This window comes from Ixodes scapularis, unplaced genomic scaffold (assembly GCF_016920785.2).
Source record: "Ixodes scapularis isolate PalLabHiFi unplaced genomic scaffold, ASM1692078v2 PGA_scaffold5__190_contigs__length_132052651, whole genome shotgun sequence".
NCBI classification, from domain to species: domain Eukaryota; kingdom Metazoa; phylum Arthropoda; class Arachnida; order Ixodida; family Ixodidae; genus Ixodes; species Ixodes scapularis.
The window spans coordinates 36,814,888-36,839,863 of record NW_024609880.1 but is presented as its reverse complement, the minus strand read 5'-3'; the positions used below and the strand labels follow the sequence as shown (position 1 = coordinate 36,839,863).

At 48.8% G+C, this 24,976-nt stretch overlaps 1 protein-coding gene and 1 non-coding gene across 2 annotated transcripts in view; both read left to right on the top strand.

Moving 5' to 3' along the window:
* LOC120839221 (estradiol 17-beta-dehydrogenase 8-like) overlaps nt 1–24,976 on the top strand; it is a 604,311-nt gene that overhangs the window by 257,195 nt on the left and 322,140 nt on the right. The gene's annotated exons all lie outside the window — the stretch shown is intronic.
* Nucleotides 18,086–18,167, top strand: Trnas-aga. The gene has a single exon. It is a non-coding gene; the product is annotated as a tRNA-Ser (tRNA).

Below are 24,976 nucleotides of genomic sequence, written 5' to 3'. Positions count from 1 at the left end.
AATGTGCCCCCAAAGCAACGAGGTATAGGGCATTAGAGTGATAAACTGGCAGCTGAAAGTGACCCCCAATTGACCGCCACCATGTTGTACAATATTGACCACTAGACACGTGACCAGGCCAAATCTATGACGTAACCAGACCAAATCTCTGGCGTCAACGATAAGATGGCAGCGCCCAGTGCGTGTCGGAAGCGTTGTGGGCGTTGATCGGAGTGTGTGGATTTCGTGAGCGGAATTCGGTTTTTGAGGGTTTTGTGTGCTCTCCCGCGTAGGAATAACGTGAAGTACGAGGGAATGAGGCTTTTCTTTTTTATTTAATTCAGAGCAAGCCAGATTCGGTCCCGTGCTTCTCGTACGGGCTCGGATCACTACCTCGGACATCACTCGGTCGTTCGAGTTTAATTAAAATATCCGCAATCGTTAACCACGGGAGCTCCTCCATAATCGCTGAGTCGAAAGATACGTCGAACCCATCCGGAACGCGGAGTCTAAAGGTATGTAGGACGTAACCAGAACGCGGAGTTCTAACGGTACGGCGGACGTGCCCGGGCAATTTTCTTAGCTCGACCGTCAAGATTCGCATTTGAAGCAGCGAGAGGTGTTGAAATCTCCGAACTGCTCGGTGCTGAGCTAACTACGGACCACTTCACTGTGTGATCCGTAGTGACGTGAAAAAGACCGACGGCGGTCACTCCGGGCGGACGGCGGCTCCCGGCCGCCTGCCGGGTGCCTTCTGTGAAGGGGCGACAGTCGTGTAAGCAGTACTGTACCAGCTTCTCTTATAGTAATGTTGTTCTCGAGCAGCTTCCCGATCACTAAACCCCGCAAACGCGTGCCGAAATTTCAAAAGGTGTCTCCCAACCTGGGAAGCCTTGAACTCCCAGGGAATTTCGGATCATCTGGTAAAGTCAGGGAATCATTCAAAAAGTGGGCTAAATAAGGGAAGACGACTAGTGAAAGCGGCATGGCGGTTGCTCGTCGGCACGGCCATGCTGAATGACATTGCCGAAATGTCATCCTTCGACTCAAAAACTCAAGGAATTTGATCAAAATAGTCAGGGAAAAACTTGAAAAAGTCGGGGAATTTGAAATCAGTAGTTTGTTAGACACAATGTTTGATTTTCTTGGCACTCCACGCGTTTTAACACACGACAGGCACACGCCCGTGTATCACACGGCAGCCAGGCCAAGCGGCTGCCAGCCACTTATGCAAGGTCGATAAGACGCAAGCGTGGAACGCTTTCGAACTGCTGTAAATACACCAGCGGGAGCGTCCGGCCGCAGTCCGACTGCCCACGCTAGGACACCCGACACAGACTCCGCGTCCTGGGTACGTCTAACGTATCTTTAGATTTTGCATCCTAGGTACGTCAGACCCATCTTTAGACACAGCGCCTGATAATAGTAGTGAATAGGGTCACGTTCAGTGCGCAAGTCACTTTATTACACTCGGAGAGCGGAATTCCATTCCCGTTGCGCAGGTAGTTCCCGAGCTAGGCATGCACTTGAAGACTATGTTTCACTCTTTCATAAAGCAAGCCTTGCGGGACCCCTCCGCCCTTGTGCACCCATTCGCAGGTCGTGTCGCCTTTCCTCACGTAACTCCCGCAGGTTCAGTGAGTTGCCGAGCCACTGCAGCCCTGGCGTCGCTTGGTACATACAAAAGGCGGCTCCCGTCGGTCGTCCAGCAGCGTACTGGAGGGACGCAAAGCTAGCAGCCTCCTTGGTGCACGGAAGACGAGGCTTAGCAGAGCTCCAAGCTCTTCTGACGCACATGTACACTCCAAGGAGACCGGTGTCGCACCCCGATTCCTAAAGATGTGGTCGCACTGGCAGTCTTGTCGGTCCCTGGGGGCCGTCGAGGAGTGCCAGAAAGCAAAATTCCATCCTTCTTGCGCAGGTAGTTCCCCAGCTGGTCACTTCCTTGACGACGTCGCACCCTCTCTGGAAGCAAGCTTCGGGATGCTCTTGTGCACCCATTTGCAGGTCGTGTCGCCTTTGCTCACGTAACTCCCGCAGGTCCAGCGAGTTGCCGAGCCGCTGTAGCCTTGGCGTCGCTGGTCGTGCATCCTGGTCCTAGTCGTGCATCAACCACCGCTGCCCATTTCCGCTGAGTGCTTGGGTGTGGTAGCTTGACGTGCTTTCGCAGAAAGCTGTATGCCTTTGCCGAGTAAAAATGGAGCGTGAGGGCAAACTTGCGCACATCCTCTGTACATGCGTTTTTGTTGCGCCTGACTCTTTTTAAGACGAGGTTGCGCATTGTGTTGGTGAATGCATTGTCAAGTATGTCAACTGCTGGCTTAGGAAGTCGTTTCCTCAGTTCACGGAGCAGCGTGTTCAGCTTCCTAATCCTGGCAGTTTTCCGATTGATCTTCTTCTTTGCCAGTTTCAACAGTTTCCTCGCCTTCTGCAGCTTTTGCCTACTCGTGGCCAGGACCCTGTGCAGTCGTGGTGACACAGCTGCGTACGAGTGGTCACCGAAGGAAGTGTTGCGTCGCTTGAACACAGCTTCAGGGGGAGTCTCTGACGTCGTAGCCTGAGAGGGGGAAGTAACCAGCTTTACATTGCTTCCAGAACGAGCAGCAGCTTGGGCCTCTCCTGGGGTTGGCTGATCAGTCGTCGATCCAGGCTGCCTCTCTGGAGGGTGAGACCTGTCAGCAGAACAACGAGCGGTGACATTCAAGACTGCCTGTATTCCACAAGACTGTGTGCCAGGGCATGCATTCTTGGCAGGTTATACTGTGCAGTGTGATATGTGACCACACCTTTTATGCATTGGCCAGAACTGGCACTGACCCACAAAAAGGGGGTGCTGGGAGTTCTGGCTTATGAATAGGGTTCCATGTTTTGGGTGTTTTTTAATTTGTGAGTATTACCTGGCTCAGTGAGCAAAAGAAGAGCCGTGATCAAAGGGTGCAGCCAAAAGCTGTAACCAAAAGTTGTGTCCAAATGCCGTGACCAATGCGACGCAATCTAAGGAAAAAGAATATAAGAGAAAAACAAACAGCTGTGCTCACGTTATCATTTTCGTCATGTGATTTAATTATTAATCACGTGATCGAACAAAAAATAAACCTAGAAATAAATTTTCCCCTGCCCGGTTTCGAACCTAGGCTCTCATGATCGCAAAACTAGTGTGCTATTCATTGGGTCAACCTTGCTCATTGACGTCGATATAACTCGGCCAAAGGTAATGCTCACGCATTCTCACATCATGAAAGAAAGCTGAGGTGCTCTCGTAGTTTTATTTCTTTAAAAAGGGGGGGTGATTTTTTGGTGCTTATTTGTTCTCTCGAATTTTGAGCTTATCAGTGTCATTTTTTGATATCGACTAAAACTCGGAGTGTCACGGTACTTATGTGGTAAAAGCAAATGCATATCTGTGGCGTTTCTAGGAGACACAACATGATATGCACTACTCATTGTTAAATGGAGCACCTAAAAACAATTTCCAAAGAAAAAGAGCAGCCTCGCAGACAGTTCAGTGCGGTCGGTGTTGTGGTTCAACAAAAGTACAGACGTTTATCAAGGTTCTCTGCCGTGGAAAGTGCAATTTCTCTTCAAAGCAAGCTCCATTCGGGTTCTTTCGGTTTTTGCAGATTTCAAGAAAAATCGTTTGGAGGTCATATTTTTATGTATATCAGTATATACTGAAAACACGTAACCCACTTATGATTGAATGATTGTAAAAAGCATACAGCATGCCATGGAATTATTATAATGGTGGTGGTTGAAAGTGTTGCAAAGAACCTGAATGTTTTACTCGAACCTATCAACTTGATCCCAACGATGCCACTTTTCTAGTGATTCGTTGACCACCACTTTCAGATACAAGAGACACACCTTTGCAAGTTGTGCAACTAGTCGCCCGAAGTACCTGAAAACTGGAGCTTGTTACTTCCCCCTCTCAGGCTACGACGTCAGAGACTCCCCCTGAAGCTGTGTTCAAGTGACGCAACACTTCCTTCGGTGACCACTCGTACGGAGCTGTGTCACCACGACTGCACAGGGTCCTGGCCACGAGTAGGCAAAAGCTGCAGAAGGCGAGGAAACTGTTGAAACAGGCAAAGAAGAAGATCAATCGGAAGACGGCCAGGATTAGGAAGCTGAACACGCTGCTCCGTGAACTGAGGAAACGACTTCCTAAGCCAGCAGTTGACATACTTGACAATGCATTCACCAACACAATGCGCAACCTCGTCTTAAAAAGAGTCAGGCGCAACAAAAACGCATGTACAGAGGATGTGCGCAAGTTTGCCCTCACGCTCCATTTTTACTCGGCAAAGGCATTCAGCTTTCTGCGAAAGCACGTCAAGCTACCACACCCAAGCACTCAGCGGAAATGGGCAGCGGTGGTTCATGCACGACCTGGACCAGGATGCACGACCAGCGACGCCGGGGCTACAGCGGCTCGGCAACTCGCTGGAACTGCGGGAGTTACATGAGCAAAGGCGACACGAACTGCAAATAGGTGCACAAGAGCATCCCGAAGCTTGCTTCCAGAGAAGGTGTGACGTCGTCTTCAAGGAAGGGACTAGCTGGGGAACTACCTGCACAAGAAGGATGGAATTCTGCTTTCTGGCACTCCTCGGCGGCCCCCAAGGACCAACAAGACTGCCAGTGCGACACCGGTCTCATTGGAGTGCACATGTGCGTAAGAAGAGCTTGGAGGTCTGCTCAGCCTCGTCTTGCAAGCACCAAGGAGGCTGCGAGCTTTGTGTCCCTGCAGTGTGCTGCTGGACGACCGACGTGAGCCGCTTCTCGTATGTACCGAGCGATGCCGGGGCTGCAGTGGCTCGGCAACTCGCTGGACCTGCGGGAGTTACGTGAGCAAAGGCTACACGACCTGCAAATGGGCGCACAAGAGCATCCCGAAGCTTGCTTCCAGAGAGGGTGCGACGTCGTCTTCTAGGAAGTTACTAGCTGGGGAACTACCTGCGCAAGGAGGAGAAAATTCTGCTTTCTGGCATTCCTCGACGGCCCCCAAGGACCAACAAGACTGCCAGTGCGACCACATCTCTAGGAATCGGGGTGCGACACGGTCTCATTGGAGTGCACATGATTGTCAGAAGAGCTTGGAGGTGTGCTCAACCTCGTCTTGCATGCACCAAGAAGGCTGCGAGCTTTGCGTCCTTCCAGTGTGCTGGCGGACGACCAACGTGAGCCTCTTCTTGTTTGGATTGAGCAACGCCGGGGCTACAGCGGCTCGGCAATCGCTGGACCTGCGGGAGTTACGTGAGCAAAGGCGACACGAAATGCAAATGGGTGCACATGAGCATCCCGAAGCTTGCTTCCAGAGAGGGTGCGACGTCGTCTTCAAGGAAGTGACTAGCTGGGGAACTACCTGCGCAAGAAGGATGGAATTCTGCTTTCTGGCACTCCTCGACGGCCCCCAAGGACCAACAAGACTGCCAGTGCGACACCGGTCTCATTAGAGTGCACATGTGCGTCAGAAGAGCTTGGAGGTGTGCTCAACCTCGTCTTGCATGCACCAAGGAGGCTGCGAGCTTTGCGTCCCTCCAGTGTGCTGGCGGACGACCAACGTGAGCCTCTTCTTGTTTGGATCGAGCGACGCCGGGGCTACAGCGGCTCGGCAACTCGCTGGACCTGCGGGAGTTACGTGAGCAAAGGCGACACGACCTGCAAATGGGTGCACAAGAGCATCCCGAAGCTTGCTTCCAGAGAGGGTGCGACGTCGTCTTCAAGGAAGGGACTAGCTGGGGAACTACCTGCGCAAGAAGGATGGAATTTTGCTTTCTGGTACTCCTCGACGGCCCCCAAGGACCAACAAGACTGCCAGTGCGACAACATCTCTAGGAATCGGGGTGCAACACCGGTCTCATTGGAGTGCACATGTTTGTCAGAAGAGCTTGGAGGTGTGCTCAACCTCCTCTTGCATGCACCAAGGAGGCTGCGAGCTTTGTGTTCCTCCAGTGTGCTGCTGGACGACCGACGTGAGCCGCCTCTTGTATGTACCGAGCGACGCCGGGGCTGCAGTGGATCGGCAACTCGCTGAACCTGCGGGAGTTACGTGAGGAAAGGCGACACGACCTGCGAATGGGTGCACAAGGGCGGAGGGGTCCCGCAAAGCTTGCTTTATGAAAGAGTGAAACATAGTCTTCAAGTGCATGCCTAGCTTGGGAACTACCTGCGCAACGGGAATGGAATTCTGCTCTCCGAGTGTAATAAAGTGACTTGCGCACTGAGCGTGACCCTATTCACCACTATTATCAGGGGCTGTGTCTAAAGATAGGTCTGACGTACCTAGGATGCAAAATCTAAAGATACGACAGACGTACCCAGGACGCGGAGTCTGTGTCGGGTGTCCTAGCGTGGGCAGTTGGACTGCGGCCGGACGCTCCCGCTGGTGTATTTACAGCAGTCCGAAAGCGTTCTACACTTGCGTCTTATCAACCTTGCATAAGTGGCTGGCAGCCGCTTGGGCTGGCCGCCGTGTGATACACGGGCGTGTGCCTGTCGTGTGTAAAAACGCGTGGAGTGCCAAGAAAATCAAACATTGTGTCTAACAAACTACTGATTTCAAATTCCCCGACTTTTCCAAGTTTCTCCCTGACTATTTTGATCAAATTCCTTGAGTTTTTGAGTCGAAGGATGACATTTCGGCGACGTCATTCAGCATGGCCGTGCCGACGAGAAACCGCCATGCCGCTTTCACTAGTCGTCTTCCCTTATCTAGCCCACTTTTTGAATGATTCCCCGACTTCCCCAGATGATCCGAAATTCCCGGGGAGTTCAAGGCTTTCCAGGTTGGCAGACACCTTTTGAGAGTTCGGCACGCGTTTGCGGGGTTTAGTGTTCGGGAAGCTGCTCGAAAACAACATAACTATGAGAGAAGCTGGTACAGTACTGCTTAAACGACTGTCGCCCCTTCACAGAAGGCACCCGGCAGGCGGCCGGGAGCCGCCGTCCGCCCGGAGTGACCGCCGCCGGTCTTTTGCACGTCACTACGGATCACGTAGTGACGTGGTCCGTAGTTAGCTCAGCATCGAGCAGTTCGGAGATTTCAACACCTCTCGCTGCTTCAAATGCGAATCTTGACCGTGGAGCTAAGAAAATTGCCCGGGCACGTCCGCCGCACCGTTAGAACTCCGCGTTCTGGTTACGTCCTACATACCTTTAGACTCCGCGTTCCGGATGGGTTCGACGTATCCTCCGACACAGCGATTATGGAGGAGCTCCCGTGGTTAACGATTGCGGATATTTTAATTAAGCTCGAACTTCCGAGCGATGTCCAAGATAGTGATCCGAGCCCGTACGAGAAGCACGGGACCGAATCTGGCTTACTCTGAATTAAATAAAAAAGAAAAGCCTCATTCCCTCGTACTTCTCGTTATTCCTACGCGGGAGAGCACACAAAACCCTGAAAAACCGAATTCCGCACACGAAGTCCACACACTCCGATCAACGCCCACAACGCTTCCGACACGCACTGGGCGCTGCCATCTTATCGTTGACGCCTGAGATTTGGTCTGGTTACGTCATAGATTTGACCTGGTCACGAGTCTAGTGGTCAAAATTGTACAACATGGCGGCGGCCCATTGGCGGTCACTTTCAGCTGCCAGTTTATCACTCTAAGGCCCTATACCTCGTTGGTCACGGCTTGTTTTGCGGTCAGTTGGAGAGACAGAAAAAGTCGATATTTCATTAATTTTTTTGTGTAGAAGTTAATAAACCGAGACGAAAACGGATGCTTGTTCGGCCTTCAGTGAACATTGACGGTTTAATGTAAAAGTTGTCTGGAAAAAGTAAAAAGGTCATTTCATGGTCCCTTTAATAACCCTTGTATTTAATATTTTTTCTATTTTTTTTCTTCAGTTCATAATTTACAGAGTTGTTGCTCCCACCAGAGAGCATGATGCTAGATTGTGCTTTGCCATTTCTGTAGTGTGTTCTCTTTCAATGAGCCAGGTTTTTGTTTTAGGCAAGTGATTTTCGGAACCCGTAACCTCTTCCCTATAGATGGTTGCAACTGCCACAGTGAAAGAAAAGATAATATAGTCCTGCTAAGTGCATGTAGAGGCTGGACATGCTTGAACCATTCTTGTAGGCTCGTTTTGGAAGGTGCTGAGAGACATCCGCAGGTAATTGGGGGACCTCCAGAGGGCACTGAGATGCTGAGGACTATCACGTGATCGTCCCCGTCCCCAAATCATAGTCAATCATTGGCCTTAGACAATGCTGTTGCGACAAAGGATTTCTATCTGGTGACCCAACGTCCCTCCGGACATCCCTGAAGGGATAAAAACTACCACGGGATGGTCGTCGTCTTCAGGTTGTTGTCAGTCATTGGTCTTAGATGGTGCTACTACAACAAAGCTTTCTATTTGGTGACCCAACTTGCCTCCAGACGGCACTGAAGTGCTGAGAATTACCACGGGATGGTCGTCGTCCTCAGATTGTGGTCGGTCATTGGTCTTAGACGGCACTTTTACAACGAAGTTTTCTATTTGGTGACCCAACTTACCTTCAGAAGGCACTAAAGTGCTGAGAACCGCCGGATGGTCATCGTCCACAGATTGTAGATTGATCTTTGAAATAAAAAGTGTGATCACTTAAAATTATTCAAAATTATTTACAGATGAAAATGTAATCCTAACATGGTGCAAACATACAGATGCTTAAGGAACTAGAGCATGCAAAATTTACTGAAAAGACAGACATAGGCTACTTCAATTCTTATTACGGATGCAACAGTGACATTAAGCACATTAAGTTTCCATAGGTGATATCTCACTGTGCTTAGGTGTTTTTGATATTTGGTAGCTTAGTTTGGAATTTCCCTTTCCCATAATGAAACTATACTGAATTTGTACGAGCTGCATTCCGTGGAAGACTTGCTACTCACGGTAGAAATCAAGTGAACAAAGCTCAGAAACAGGTAACCTGGGCTTTGGAAAAATAAATTCATGAAGCTATTCAACGATAGCTGTTAAACAAAAAACTGTGTTGAAGAAAGTGTTGTGGGGTTGTTAGCTTATAATTCAATCTATTGGTTGACTCTGACTGACCAAGCAATATGTTGCAAGCGAGACCTTCAGTGTTATCTAGAAGATAGCCTGATAAGTAGAATTTCAATTGTGTAGTTCGTATAACTCACTTCAAGAGTGTGCAATAAGACAAACCATCAAAGGAAGCTTACATATTTGTTTATATAAGTGTCTGTAACTTTTTATGGACAATCGATTCTCTTCAATTGCATATACACTACACAGGTACATATTTCCATAGTTCAACAAATGTGTTTTTTATAAAATGGTAACTTGAGTGAGTTGGTAATTCACAAATAAAGACAACAGTAAGAAAGACAAATATGAAAAACAAACACAGCATGATGCTTTCAATAAAGGGCGATCCTTTATGTATAAAGGCATAAGAATGAGCAAAAACACGAACTTTATTCTGACTAGTTCAAGCCACCTTTTGACATTACATACATTGAAGAGTTTCAAGTTCATAATCCAAGAGCTTCAGTGACCGAGAGAGCTCAAAATGTTTCCCATTGTGAATGTTTTAGCTTGTTTCCTGTACGCCAACAGCTTAGCTTCCGCCTCTCACCCTTTTGGAATTTGCAATAAATGCAGTCAAGGTCACAAAGAAGTTACAGGGAAAAGTCTGGTGTAATTTTCCTTGTGTATTCTTTCGAGTATACGCTAACCAAACGACTCGGGTTTGAGTTAATGATTTGGGAATCCCGAGGCTACTCAAACCGCTCACCGTGGTTGCCGTTTTCAGGATATTGTCGTACTGGGGCATATATAAAGTTTACAAGTAATTTGTGCCTGCGGAGGGACGCATTGAGTAAAAATTTCACTTTCTGTTTTTTTGTGGACTCGAAAGTGAAACTGAAGTATGTTTTAGGCTGCAGCGGATGTTCAACGACGGTACAGTGCCGTTCTGTCTTCTTGCTGATAGCAAAGAGTACGGTCGATGCAAGGACCTCGCGACGATCTCTCGACGACTTCTTTTCGGCATTTTCGCAGATGCCGGGGCGAGTTCGTCACTGTTTTGAACTTCATCGGTCTCAGGCATGACTTCATTCTAGTAGTCATCTTACTTGCCAACTTATTCTCGATGATGTTTTGTCTTCAGCGATGTAACGAGTAGAGCGTCCTTCTCGCGTTCAGTGAGATTTGGGGCCCCGATGGCTCCTTTATCTCAGAATGTGAGCACTAAAACTACCGTTACTGTCAAGATATTCTGTTATCAGCCGATATTAAACACACAATCACGGATGTAAAGAGCATACGTGTCTATTTAAAGCTTTGACTCCTGTTTTTGCAAGTTAAGCAAAAAAATTATTAAATTTGGAGACCTTTAATTCGTTATTTACCGAAGAAATGCAGTGAAAAGCAGACGCCTACGACGCCTACAGCAGCAGTTTTTTGTTTACATGACGTTATTCCTGTCCGCCGATCGTATTCGTCCCTCTGAGCGTTCCCTAGTTCGCTCTGTTTGTCCCTACATTCGGCAAATCCAGCGTTTAGCTAAGGGCGCGTCTGTAAAGCCGGGTTAACGATGGTGCAACCGGAATTTAAACCCGTGCTTATCCGAGCTCGGTTTAGGGCGCTAAGCTGACTTAGGAAAGAGCCGCTTTGGGTTAAGGTAAGCGACGTTGGTGCAACCGGCCCTAAGTGAGCCATCCCGTAATTCATTCTGCCAGACGCGGTCTGACATTGCCGTTCTGCCGCGACCCCCCACACTTGGGCGAGAAAGACTACACCGATGTAAACGCGTAGTGTAAACGGTTCCGGCCAGAGCCACCGCGTTCTCCCGGCCCGAAATGCACGCTCAGATTCTCGGCAGAAAACGCGGGTTCCGAACCTCGCGTCGTGAAGTACGCTTGTCTCTCGAGGTCGCCGACCACGGGAAGTGTTTACGCCAACGCTTTCCCACCAGCCAAGTCTCCCTGGTGCTAACTACCCACCTGCGGAGCCCTTGTCGATCCTTACACCTCCCCCTTAAGAGTCTTGTTGGTCTGAAAGAGTCAAACATATAAACAGGATCGAAGGCATCATTTGCATTTCTACATACGGTGCAAAAGACGCAACTAGCGTTGTAAAAAAAAGGTTATCTTCGTAAACATAATTACATAATATTGAAGATGAATACGTATACTCGTGACATAACCGAGCTCTTTAACGTTGCAAAACCAAAAAGATTAAAAAAAACGCCATTAGACACGCGCCATGCGATGTCCCCGTATTGAATGACAGTACGTCACTATAAAAGGAAATAGGCGCACATGTCCCTATGTACGCATCAACGTATACACCAACTCATGTTTACAAACAAACTGGAGCGCCCCTAGCGGACGCCACCGGCGCCGCGCATGCGCGGTGGACGGTGGGCAAAAAGCCCGCCGTCGCCCATAAACAAACTATTGAATTGCGTTGTTTTCGGCGTCGCTGGGAGTCCCCGTGCTCTTTTTTTGCGTTGGAATCGTTGATTCTGCGTGCTCCTAACAATGTCTGACTACTTGAGCGGTTTCAGGAAAATTAACAAGGCAAAACTTTGCGTGAATAATGTGACTTGCGGCGATTCATTTCACGTGGACGCCCCAGAATGGGCGCTAAAGCCTGACTCGCACGATGAGATTCTGCTCGCTATTTTCAGTCGCAACGTCGCTCGGGCTGCAGAAGCGTGGGCCGTAGCTGAGATGGTGGACGTCGATACTGAAAACCGCAAGTAGAATCGGGCACTAAAAATCGGTGATGGCCACTGGTAACAATAATCAACATCTTTTGTATCTACTGTTTACACTTAGCCTAGTTACCCCACCCAAACTTCAAGAGTGTTTTGAGGCCTCTACTTAGTTCTTATCGCAATTACCAAATCAACGTTTGGTTTACGGGCCGCTGTCGTTTGAACGAGCTGACGACAAAAAGCAGACAAGTTTGAAAGAGCAGACGACAGTTCGAACGCCTGCGCAATTGAGTGCGGGCAAGAAGCACCGCGTCCCGCGTCAAAAAACTATTGGAATGTCACGTTTTCGGCGTCTGTGTGAGTCTGCATACTGTTTTTCGCGTTGGAATTGTCTATTCTACGTTTTCATAGCAATGTTTTACAACTTTAATCGCCTGAGCGAAATTGTCAAGGCTCGTTACACCGCTAAACTTTGCGTAAATAATTTGACGTGCGGCAATTCATTCGCGTGAACGCCGCAGAATGGACGCCAAAACCATGATGAGATTTTTCTAGATATTTTCGGTCGCGACCTCGCTCGTGCTGCAAAAGTGCAGAAGGTAGCGGCGATGATCGACGTCGATACCGAAATTCGGAAGCGGGAACAGATTAAGCGTAACAAGTCGGTGATGGCCACTGGTACCAGTGATCAACATCTTGTATATACTCTTTACACCGAGCCTACGTAAGTTTTTTGAGGCCTGCAATTACTTCTTATTGCAATCACCGGGTCAAAGTTCGGTCTACGGGGCGCTTTTGCTTGAACGAGCAGACGACAAAAAGCAGGCTCGAAAGAGCAGACGAAAGTTCGAACGCGATCATGCGGCCGTGTGAATTTGAAGACGCACTGAACCCGCGGGTGGCCCGGACAACTCGGCGGTTTTCTCTCATTCATGTTGGAACAAAACAAATACATATGCCGACCACAAAGGGTTGCTCGCACAAGCAATCGTAGTTCGACAGCGTGTGGTTTACCCTTTTCACGGCTACTATCCACGTACTCGGACGAACGGAGCGGGCAGAAACACATGAAAACTGATCTTCAAACCTTTCCAGACTTTTTTGGTACAGCCCCCGTCACAGAATTTTGACGAGAACGCAGGTTTTTTGTCCGGTTTCTCCGAAAAGAACACAAGAATGCATGTCTCGCGCGGCGACTTCTGCCCACCGCCCCAGACCGGAAGTGCGACCGGCGCGCCACCACCGCGGCGTGACGTAGGAGAGTTGAGTTCGTGAATGCGCAAGGAAGCAAAAAAAAAAAAAAAAAAGAAGGAAGAAACGCTGAGCAGAGCAGGCCTGCTGCAATAACCGCGCATCAAAAAAAAAAAAAATGCTTTGCAAAACAATTGTTTTTTTGGCTCGTGCACTGGAAAATCTCAAGTCACAGCAGTCACAAGGTTTGACGAAGTCTCTTTTACACGCACGGACATAGCAGTGAGGCCACACTGTTTGGATATATAAGTCAGGCCGCGCGGCAAGTGGAACCACCCATTCTCTCGGGTGGGCGCAGCGCTGAGTCAGTGGTATTTCGGTTCGGCTGAAAATATCCAGCAGTGCGTCGGAAGTCGCCTTTGCCGTGAGATCACGCAAAGGCACCACCTCTGGACAGCGCGTGCGAAGGTCGATCGGACACAGCGCATATTTCTGTCCCCTTGCCGACGCAACGTCAAGTGGGCGAATTCAGTCCATGTTGACGAAGTTGAAACGGTCTCTCCGGCCGCGTCCCCAGGCATTCCGTCTAGGCTGGAAACAGCAAGCGAAGTACTGACCGGTGTGGGAAAAATCGCCTTGCGGTACTTCGAAAGTTGAAAGCTAAGTTAAACTGGAAGGACAAAGTGTCGATGCAAACTGTCATGTCGTGAGTCCGCTTCGTCATATACTTCTATAGGGTTACGAGCCATCGAGGATTTGGGAGTTGTAAAGTTCATCGATGGTGTGCTTCTTGATGAACAAAATTATGATGTTCTGTACCCGCTGGTGTTCAATGGCCTTGGAACCATTCCGGGAGAATACAACATCCGATTGAATTTGGATGCCGTCCCGTACGCTATACACGCGCCCGACGAGTCCCGATTGCTATGCGTAAAGCGGTAAAGCAAGAAATAAAAAAAATAAAATAAAAAATAGAAGGGATGGGAGTCATCTGGAAGGTCGATGGTCCTACAGACTGGTGCGCCGGGACCGTTCCGGTCTTAAAACCGTCTGGAGACGTACGCGTGAGTGTTGACCTCATACTATTAAACAAAAACATCCAGAAAGAGCGATCCGTGCTCTTAACGGTAGACCAGGTATTGGGACTGCTCGCAGACTCAGCGTATTTGTCAAAGTTAGATGCTAATTCGGGATTTCACCAGGTAAAACTAGCGAGGTAATCCCCAGTGATGCCAATTTAGCGGATTAACCGCTAAATCTGGCGGATTTTATTTTATTCTGACGGGAAAAACATTATTCTAGTGGCTAGCTGATTTTTTGACTTGCCATTTTCATACATGGCGGATTTCTGGCGGATGCCTCACGCTGTGCACCGATTCAAATCGTCCTGCAAAAAACGATTTCCGCGTCTTCAAAAATGCAGAAATTGTTTAAGTTCAGCATGGTAGGAGGGCTCCTAGTCACTTGCTGCGCCAGTCTCAGACAAACAAATCCGTGAGGCTTCAAAGCAGCGAATGCTTTCTAGGCAAGACAAAACGGACGGGCTGCGATGCACCGAAGCCGTAGACTCAGCGCGCTCCCTGCCGCTTGCGGTGTAAACAGCGAGCCCCTCCAGGGGGGAAGCGAGGCGATTGGTGAAGCAGCCACCACCTTTGGGCTAGCCATGTCCGTATGGCCGTCCGCCGTCCGGCGTGCCCCTGCTCGTGAGCTCACGAGCAGGAGCTCACGAGCTCCTGCTCATGAGTTCAGCAGCGAGAGCAAGAAAAAAAAAAGAAAAAAAAAATAGGGGGCGCTGAGATCGATGCCATCCTATCTGTCTTCTTAAAAAAAAAAAAAAGAAAACCACACATTCTGGATACTGCTTCACAGCGCCAAGATCAGACACACTTAAAAGAAATTTCACGCACACACAGGAAGAACCCTCACGCAGCGCTGACTGACAACTCAAGTGCATTATGCATCATCTTCATCTTCCTTCACTCCGATGCAAATGGCAGTAAACAAAAACCGATAATCACATGAAAAAGAGAAAGGAAAAACAGCAAAAGGGAAGAAAAACAAAATATAGAAGGTAGAAAAAATATAGAAGGAAGAAAAAACAATGAATTCCCAGTACAGCGGACGTTGCTACTGTGCTTGTGCTATATAGTTCAACTCTTTTTCCGTTAAGGCTAGCGAAGGAGTGCTAACACATATTCTCTCTAGCCTTACAATGTTAGCGGTTTCTACTATTTCTCGCGTCAGTTTGTTCCTGCTCCGTCCCAGTATGGTGCATTTGTCCTCCTGGACAAATGCACCATACTGGGACGGACCAGGAACAAACTGACGACAAATGCCCCAGTATGGTGCATTTGTCCTCCTGGACAAATGCACCATACTGGGACGGAGCAGGAACAAACTGACGCGAGAAATAGTAGAAACCGCTAACATTGTAAGGCTAGATAGAATATGTGTTAGTACTCCTTCGCTAGCCTTAACGGAAAAAAAGAGTTGAACTATACAGTACAAGCACAGTAGCAACGTCCGCTGTACTGGGAATTCACTGTTTTCTCTTCCTTCTATATTTTGTTTTTATTCCTTTTTCTGTTTTTCCTTTCTCTTTTTCATATGATTATCGGTTTTTTTTTCACTGCCATTTGCATCGGAGTTAAGGAAGATGAAGATGATGCATAATACACTTGAGTTGTCAGTCAGCGCTGCGTGAGTGTTCTTCCTGTGTATGCGTGAAATTTCTTTTAAGTGTGTCTGATCTGGTGCGCTGTGAAGCAGTATTATGAATAACCAACTCGCCCAAGCTGAAGTCCTGACCACACATTCTTCGACTGACATGAATGAAAACGGTACCATCAGTACTACCTATGACCAAAATCAGTATCAAGAAAACGAAGAAAAAAAAAAGAGTAGGGGGTTCTGAGTTGCTATCCCATCTGTCTTACAAAAAGAAAAAGAAGAAAACCACACATTCTTCTACACTTCTACTCACATGAATGAAAACGGCACCGTCAGCTCTACCTGTGACCAAAATCAGTATCAAGAAAAAGAAAAAAAAAAAGTAGGGGTTCTGAGTTGCCATTCCATCTGTCTTCTTAAAAAAAAAAAGAAAAAAAGAAAACCACACATTCTTCTACTGACATAAATGAAAACGGCACCATCAGCACTACCTATGACCAATGTCAGTATCAATAGCACCGCCCGAGCTTCGCCCCAATCAACATCACCACGTGGAGATGCGGTATTTTTTTTGCTTTGGTTTTTTACGTTCGATGTTGCAGAGAAGAAAGGAACGACGTCCGACTGCTTTGTGTCGAAAAACGGTTCTCTTTATTCTCCATGTAATCTGAATCTCCTTCCTCTTGAGTTATGCCTTAAGTTGTATATTTGCAGAAGTTCAGGACGGAGTGGTTGAAGGATCCGTTGCTGAGCAAATGGCTGCAATGCAAAGCGTCTGGTGACGGAAAACAAGTTGCAGCGTGCAAGCACTGCGGCTGTCAACTTGGCAGCAGATATTCGGGCCTGAAAGCTCATGCGAACAGCAAGAAGCATAGTGAATTCCCTGGCAGTTCTTTGATCTAGAAGCAACTGGACTTCACTACAAAAAGGCAAGTCCAACCAGGGAATGCTGCTGAGAGCAGAACTGCTCTATTTATCGCCGAACATTGTTCAATTATGACTGCCGATCACTTGTTCCAACTCTATAATAAGTCCTTTCCTTAAAGCGAAGCTGCAAGAGCGTATCAAATGCGCCGCTCTAAGTGCGCTTCCGTGATTAAGAACGTTCTTGGCCCACACCTCAAAGCGGATGTGGCACAGGTCATTGAGGACAGCTATTACAGCTTGATCATTGATGGGTCGACCAACGTCAGTGTCACAAAAATCCTTGCCATTTCTATCATCTATCACAGTGTCACCAAGTCAATAATCGTGACCACATCCTTTAACGTGTGCGCCTTTGACGTGTGCATGGCAGATGGGATTGTGGCGGCCGTGAGATTCACTCTGATGGAGTGCCTTAAACTCGAGTGGATGAGAGGCATAGGAACAGACAACGCGAGCGTTATGACATGAATTAATAATGGCGTTAATCGGAAGTTAAAAGCAGAGGTTCCCCACCTCGTACTGATCCGCTGCGTCTGCCACTCTTTGCAGCTAGCCACGTCGGCTGGTACGGCGGAAGCATTGCCGAGAAACTTGGAATGCCTAATAAGCGAAACGTACAACTGGTTCGCAAGATCCCCTGCCCGGCCACTTGCGTACAAGAAGCTCTACGGTTTGATGAATGGCGGCGATGAACCACTAACGATTGTGCAAGCATGCAGGACGCGGTGGCCATATCCTTCGAAATGGCTGTATCAAGGATCGTAGACCAGTGAACCGAATTGAAGATGCACTTTGAGATGACGAGGCGCACTGAAAAGTGCTATGCGGCAGAGGTGCTGTATGGTATGTACGAAAACCAGATCAAGCTAGGGTACTTGCTTTTTTTGAGACCAATGCTGACAGATGTTCAGAAGGTTAACAAGGCATTCGAGGCGAAATATATAGATCAAACAAAGCTGCTGAAAGACCTCATGACTTTGCTTTCGAGCTTGGTTCAAGAAGTCGTAATGCCGACAGAGCAGGTGGACGCTTTGACGTCCAGACTTGACGACTACTTGAACTCCAAGCCATATCTGGGCTACCTGTTTGAGACGTACGTTGACAACATGAAGGCTATGAAGACCGACGGGTTCTCTCTCGAAGATGAAGCTGTGAGGAGAGAAACGCTTGTAGATCAAATCAGAGAGGTACTTTCCGACATCATCGCAGTTCTCCAGAAGACACCACTTTTATTGGTCGAAAACACTTTGTGCTTCATGAAGCAGCCATTGATTTCTTTGCTGGAAGCAATGGCAGTGCCCCCTGAAACAATCGAAAAAAAAAACGACCGCATCTCCACGTGGTGTATGATGTTGATTGGAGCGAAGCTTTGGTGGTGCTGATGATACTGATTTTGTCAGAAAGAGAATGTGTGGTATGGAACGTGGTTATATACGCATTTGAGCATTTGACCGCAGCGCCCTCTCGTCTATAAACGTTGAGCCAATGCATGCAAAGTTTAACGCGATTATATACGCATTTGACCGCAGCGCCCTCTCCTGTATAGACGTTGAGCGGCTACATGAAACGTTTCATTCATGACATACCCAGTTCTTGAGTTACTACCACATCTCAGAGCCCCCTACTCGTCCCGCAGTCGTGGCCGAGTGGTTAAGGCGATGGACTAGAAATCCATTGGGGTCTCCCCACACAGGTTCGAATCCTGTCGACTGCGCAAAAATATTTTTTTTTTTAAGAAGACAGATGAGATGGAAATCGATGCGAGCACGGACGCCGGACAAGGCTAGACCTAGAGCCACTAAATGAGCTGCGCTTAGAGTATCGGCACTCCGTTCCCAGTCACTGTTGTGGGCGCCGCCATTTCGGCTCGTATGCAGAGCAGACGCAACTGCCGATCGTCATGATTCAAAAGTGCGAGTTCCTCAGCGTTAGATTCGGTGTTAGGAAGGTCATGTATTATTGCTTCGCTCCGTCGCGAACTGTTTAAACATTTATGGAGGGCGAAAAAGCGTTTCCTGTGATGTCAGATAAAGCTTCAGATAACCGGCAACCCTGATTTTACGACACAATATGGCCAAGTGTCGTTACTCTGAAGCGTAGCTTATTTAGTGGCACTAGCTAGACCCAAAGGAGCTTCGCCGCTAAAAGAAAAGAAACAAAACGGCAAAATCAGGTCGAGCAACGGCACACACGAGGGCACGCGAGCTCAAGGGAAACACGCGGATTCAACCTTACGCTCTTGCCTACGCATATGATTGCAGAAAGGTCATTTCCTTCTTTGTTCGCTAACTCGCCCAACTGACCACCTTAGTATACAATCCTTTTCTGGCGATATGCAAACATTCCATGGATATCCTGTGACTGGTTTTCGGTTTAGTGTTTTGACACACAGCATGCTCAGACTGTCGGAATAGCAGAACTCGCCAAGGGAGCACAAGCTCTACAAAAGACACTCAGCCTTTCCACTCTGGTGAAACAGGAAGACCAGCGGAGCTGTACAATGAAAAGTAATGGCCGGCCGCAAGTCGGCAAGCTAGAGATTAAAGGGTCGATGCAACAATATTTGTACTTTGCGCAAATACCGCTTAGAACGGGTCCCTGACGTTAATGACCTATTAAAGAAGCGTTCGTTTTTCACCCCACGCACTAGAAGTCCCAGAAAAAAAATTAAAGAAAAACAACCGCATCTCCACGTGGTGAATGATGTTGATTGGGGCGAAGCTCTGGTGGTGCTTGTCTGCGCAGACGCTGAGCCGCAGCATGCCGAGCCTTTCATTCGTTTTCATCCATGTCACGCTGCGGTCGAATGCTCAAATGCGTATATAAACACGTTCCATACCACACATTCTCTTTCTGACATGGATGAAAACGAACGAAAAACTCGGCATGCTGCGGCTCAGCGTCTACGCAGACAAGCACCACCAGAGTACAGTGTTACCAGAGCTTCGCCCCAATCAACATCATTCACCACGTCGAGATGCGTTTTTTTTTTCCCCTACACGAGCACGGGAGCACGTGCTCACGTGCTCGTGACCCGACGGCGGACAGACATACGGACATAGCTAGACCCTAAAGGGGAATCCACACGAAGGAGAACTCCACGGACGGATGTCGTGACGTCAACAACCCGGGAAACTCCGCCCCCGGCTCCGCCACGTGCAACTGCGGAGCTTTCGTACTGACAGCACGAAGCTTCCGCGCCTCCGCCACGGAGGAGAACGGCGCCGCGAGGCGTCTAAAAGGTATGACGTATGTCCCACGTGATACGTGCTCCGCGGAAGAAAGTGGCGGATTTCTCCTTCGTGCGGATACCCTACGGAGCTTCGCCCCTGAAAATTCAAAACCAGTGGAGTGAAATCACCCTCTTTAAGGGGTATCCACACGAAGGAGAACTCCGCGGACGGATGTTGTGACGTCAACAACCCAGGAAACTCCGTCCCCGGCTCCGCCGCGTGCACCGGCGGAGCTTTTGTGCTGACAGCACGAAGCCTCCGCGCCTCCGCCACGGAGGAGAACGGCGGCGCGAGGCGTCAAAAAGGGATGACGTATGTCTCACGTGATGCGCGCGGAGGAAAGGAGCGGATTTCTCCTTCGTGTGGATACCCCTTTAACTGGGAGCAAATATCGTCAATTCAGTCGTTCTGGTGGGAAGTTCACTCTTACAAGGACGCCTGTTGCGAAAACCCGTTCGCCGAGTTGGCCGGATTCGCCATGTCGATGCTGGTGCTGCCCTACTCAAATGCCGAAGTAAAGAGGATGTTCTGTCAGCTTAACATAGTAAAATCCAAGCTGAGGAACAAGCTGACGCCTGAAACAACAAACGCCATCCTCGTCGTAAGCGCGGGGCTGATGCGACACAAGAAGAGTTGTTTTGATTACGAACTTCCGGTGGCGGTTGTTAGTGCAATTGAGACATCTGCAACGTATGTGCAACCAAGTCACCTTTCTGGTCCCTCATCAAGTACCAGCGGTCCTGTGTAGATGGCGTCAGACGACGTCAGCGGTGACGAAGACGTCGATGTGTTTTTCGGTGACCTGTGAGTTTTTTTTTATCAGTGTGAACATTTATAACTTTGAGCCTTATATGTGATGAGGTTGACGACAACCGCAGTACTGAAGCCTCTGGTTTTCTAGGTACACTCTTTGGATTCAGAGTCTTTTATATGTTATTTCAGCCCTCATAGTTTTGAAGAGCTTTTCAGAATGGTGAAGGTTGTTATCATACAAAATATCACTGTTTTTTTTTTGTTAATAAAATAGGTCTTAGCGGGAAATTTATCGGATAAATTTTAGAATCTAGCGGAATCAGGCGAATTGTTTTTTGCTTTTTAGCGGATTTCTGACGCCCAGCAATGGAAAAACTGGTCATCCCAGGAAGTGACGACATTCTTAGCGCCCTTTGGAAGGTATTGTTTCACTAGACTTCCCTTTGGCATTACGTGATCGCCTGAACACTTTCAAAAGAGAATGTCGGAGATTCTAGATGGCCTCCCTGGCGTAGTTAATATGATAGATGATATCCTGGTGTTTGGTTCGGACAAACAAAAAACACGATGAGCGCGTGAAAAAAGCCATGGACAGACTCGCAGAGTCGAACATGACACTGAATGGGGAGAAGTGTGTGTTCGGTGTAAAAGAAGTTAGTTTTCTATTTCATCTTCTGAGCGCAGGTGGCATAAGGCCTGACGGAAAAAAGCTGCAAGCGGTCAAATATATGAAATCGCCGACAAACGTGTCGGAAGTACAAAGCATTCTAAATATGGCCAATCACTTGGGCCGTTTTTTGCCTAATCTCGCTAAGAAAACTGCACCGTTGAGAGAACTGCTAAAAAAAACAAAAAAAAAAAAAACACGGAATGGGTTTGACGCCCCGCTCAGGAAAGTGCTTGGAACGATCTAAAAAGCATGATTTCTTCTTCCAAGTGTATGGCTAGATATGACCCAACCCATCCTACAAACCCTTCGGCAGACGCGTCGTCATTTGGGCTTGGAGCCGTTCTCTTACAAGAACAGCAAGGGGTACGACGGCCTATCGCTTTTACTTCGGAGTCTTTGACCGAAGCTGAGACGCGCTATGCGCAGATAGAGAAAGAGGCGTCACTGACATGGGTTGCCGAAAGGATTGACGAGTACCTAAGGGGCTTAGAAACGACGTTCGAGACCGACTATAAGCCTCTGGTTACGTTGCTGGGACAAAGTCCGATAGATGTGTTGGCTCCTCGAGTTCAGAGATTTAGAATGAGGCTAATGCGCTATAGATTTAAAGTTGTGTTTGTACCGGGCAAGTGCGTCGCATCCGCCGATGTTTTGTCGCGGGCACGTCTCAATCAAATGGTAATGGAAAGGGAACGTCTCACAATTCATGAGGGGTTAAAGTTCTCTCAGGGATCTTTAAAGGGTCTTGAAACAGGAGACGATTTGTTGTCACGTGTAAAAACAGGCCAAACTACAGACCAAGCGTGTAAAACGCTGGCTCAGCTGTCTCGTAAAGACTGGCCTAAAAACCGTCCGTCCCTTGCTCCCTTCGATTTTACTGGCAAGAGAGGGCCGGCATAACTGTGTGTGATGGATTTTTGTTATAAGGTACAAGATTAGTTGTTCCCCAGGCACTTCGTGATGAAGTGTTATCTCGCCTGCACGATGGTCACCAAGGAATCAGCAGATGTCAAGCTCTTGCGCAAGAGTCTGTTTGGTGGTCTGGCCTAAGCAAGCAACTTGCAGTGATGGTAAAAAACTGCAATGTGTGTACCGAGTTCAGTTTTCAGAAGGCTGAACCGATGATGCCGACCATGACTCCACGTTTTCCATGGGAAAGAGTAGGAATCGATTTGTGCAAAATGAGGGACTCTGACTATCTTGTGGTTCTAGGTTATTTATCAAGGTACCCGGAAATCTATGTTCTCCCTTCGACTGGCGCAACTGCTGTTATAGAGAGGCTTAAAAGCATATTTTCTCGTCATGGGCTGCCAGAGATTGTTGTCTCCGACAATGTTCCACAGTCTGCATGTTGTAATTTTGAAGAGTTTGCGAATCTATACGGTTTCCAACACGTCACTTCGAGCCCGAGGCACACTCAAGCAAACGGAGAAGTTGAAAAAATGATGCAGACTATTACGCGACTGGTGCTCAAATCAGCCGACCCTTGCTTAGCCATGGCCAGCTTTCTGAAACACGCTGTTTTAGTTCGCGATTCTGACGGCACGTGGCGTATCAACCTTGAGCAAAATAGAGCGCCTTCATACACACGCGCGCTTTTGCTTGAGTGGTGACATCTCAGCCATTTTTCCACCCAATCCTTGTTTTATGTATTTTGAAGTGCACGCAATCCGGTGTCACTTAACTCGAGCGCGTAGCTTTGGCTAATGCATAGACGCCATTTTACCGCCCAAGTCACGTACCGAGTGCGCGAGAGCGTCACGCGCTAGCACATTCAGCCTTCAGAGCAACAATGGATGTCTTCACCCTCAGAACGGACTAGAGTTCCTGTATAGGTGTCACAGGTTCGGATGTTAAAGATCCCATTTAAACAAACAAATTTGGAGTTCGACTTGGACCGCTGTCCAGGTGTTAGGACCACACCTTGGCGATCGACTTCCTGAGAGGCGGGAAGAATTGAGTGCAAAGCATGCCGACGTTACGAACAGTATTTTATATAAAATATTTCAAAAGTAAGGGAAAGGCGCACAGGACGTGCACACAGTCGAAAGAAGGAAAGAAAAAAAATATCAAAAGTCAAATCGAGGCTGTCATACAGTTTTGGAGGGGGAGAGCCGAGTCAGGGTTCCAAGGTGCCGGTAGAGGTCCGGTTCGTTGCGCCGCCAGTCGGGGTCGAGAAGCCGTGGTGGCTTGGGTGTTGTAGTGACGCACAGCCCTCACTCACAAGCACTCACACCCCTCTCCGTCGAATACCTTCTCGGTGGTCGAAGAACCATACCGCCGCGTTCCTGCTCAGCGCCGACCATCCAGACTGTCGGAACCTTGCTCCGCGGTTTTTGTTCCACAACCCTCGCGCGCCCGGGATCCCGTCTTTTCTCCTCTTCCTTCGATCTCGCACGAAAAAAAAAAAAAAATCCTAAGCCCGCGCTCCTGTCCTCGGCGCTCGCGCACCCCACTCACAGACACGGTTAAGGTGTATCCACATGACGGACCGGGCCGCGGACCGATTGATCACGTGATGCGCGGTCCGCGGGCCGCCCGGCTGCAATGACCATCCTCACGGCGGACCAAAAGAGCAGACGACAGAGCGAACGGGCCGGTCTAACCCTCGACCTCACAGCTCCGCCAAACGCAAGCAGCGAGCTGCTTTGAGGCTATTTGTAAGGAGCCAAGATGGAGGTTGAACGAAAGAGACGTTTGGCCGCGGTGGCCCTGGCGTTGACTCTTGAGAACGAGGAGGACCTAAGTGAAGCGAAAAAGGCACGGGGACATCTGTAGATGATTATTTGAGTAGTCGTCGCGACCATTGTTCCACAGAGCGGGGAATTGCTCCACGAGCGCGATGAAGTAAAAAGTTGCACCGTCGCACAACAAAAGGTTCGTCTTCTTCGTCTTCAGCAGTTGGCGCCAAAAGAAAACGACTTTGGATTTGGATTCCAATCCAAACAACAAAAGTCAGCTTGTTGCCAGACTTAGCGCTTCAATTATACTAAAAACGCCGCGGTCCGCCGCCAAGGTCCGGGCGAGAAAAGTCACTTGGCATTTCTCAGAAGCGCGGGCCGCGGACCACCGGCGGACCTCGAAAACCGGTGACGTAAGATCACGTGATGCGCGGCCCGCGGACCAAAGCAGCAATTTGGTCCGTCGTGTGGATACACCTTTACGGACAGCAGCATAACCATTGAAGGACAAAAGTAGTTATTGAATTCTGTGACAATAGGCTCCCTACGGGAGCCAGAGCTGCGCGTTCACCCCCGGCGCGCCGGCTTTCCTGCACGGCATGCGGAGCCTGCTGCTCATGTGGCTGAATTCGACGAATTGCGGCGCCGCGCGTTCGAGGCGCGCGGCGCGCTCGAAAGCAGGGGAACGTACGCCGGGGCGCGCGCGACGTCTACTTTCCTGCACGACACTTGATCCGGCTCCTTACGTGATCGGATACCGGCGAATAGCGGCGCTGCGGCACGTGGAAAACAGACGCCCAACTCTGGCTCCCGTAAGGAGCCTAAACAGGAACGGAGAATTCGAAGCGCGCGACCGCTGCCTGAACCTCCTCTCCTGTGCATCTCTCCGGCCTCCCACCCTTTTCAGTGTTTGCGTCTGGCCAAATACTTTACTATAGTCGGTTGCAAGCTAAGAAAAAACCGGAAATGCCTCTCAGAGGAAAATGTAATCCTACGCCGAGAAACGCCAGCCAATCGTTTTCATGACGTCACGATTCCGTGGACCAATCGCGATCCTTTTAAAAAAAAGAAAGCTCGACATGGCTGCTGGCCTTAGCAACGCGACGCTAGTTTCTCATGACAATTATTCTGCTTTTTTGCACCGTGTTTTACGTGCCCGAGGTTACGCCACGAAATCTTAATGGTA